Below are 523 nucleotides of genomic sequence, written 5' to 3' on the forward strand. Positions count from 1 at the left end.
CGCGCGGGCCACCGTGAGCCGGGCACCGGGGACACGCAGCCCCTCGGCTATTTTGGGTGCTGGGACTGCCTGGAGGGAGCAGGAGGCAGGGAGGGGCGGAGGGGCTCTGCCGCGGAGCGGCTGGGAGATGTCTGAGGAGCGGAGCCAAAGCTTTCAGCCCGTTTCGGTTCTGTCCCGCTTGCGGTGAGGGGAAACCTTCCAGTTTTCCAGACCTGGAAGCCTGCACCCCATGAGCCGCCCTCACTGCTACTCCTGACAGCCCTTCTCCTGGCTCCAACGCCTAGAAATACCGGGAGCAGAGGTAAGGAGGAGACTGGCAGTGTTCCGTGGGGCTCGGGCTGCCCTCCCCGGTGCCGCAGGCAGTGCCAGCAGGCAGAGATGTGCCAGGCTGCCTGGCCCCAGCACAGGCAAAGCGAGCCCTGCTCAAGAGCTGCCCCCTCCCTACAGCTGCTCCTGCTGCCTACTTCTCTCTCCCTCCCCAAACACAAAAACCGTCTCCCCCTTCCTCCTTCGAGCGGCTCAG

The sequence above is a fragment of the Corvus brachyrhynchos genome, unplaced genomic scaffold (genome assembly GCF_000691975.1).
Source record: "Corvus brachyrhynchos isolate BGI_N302 unplaced genomic scaffold, ASM69197v1 scaffold10, whole genome shotgun sequence".
Classification (NCBI taxonomy): Eukaryota; Metazoa; Chordata; class Aves; order Passeriformes; family Corvidae; genus Corvus; species Corvus brachyrhynchos.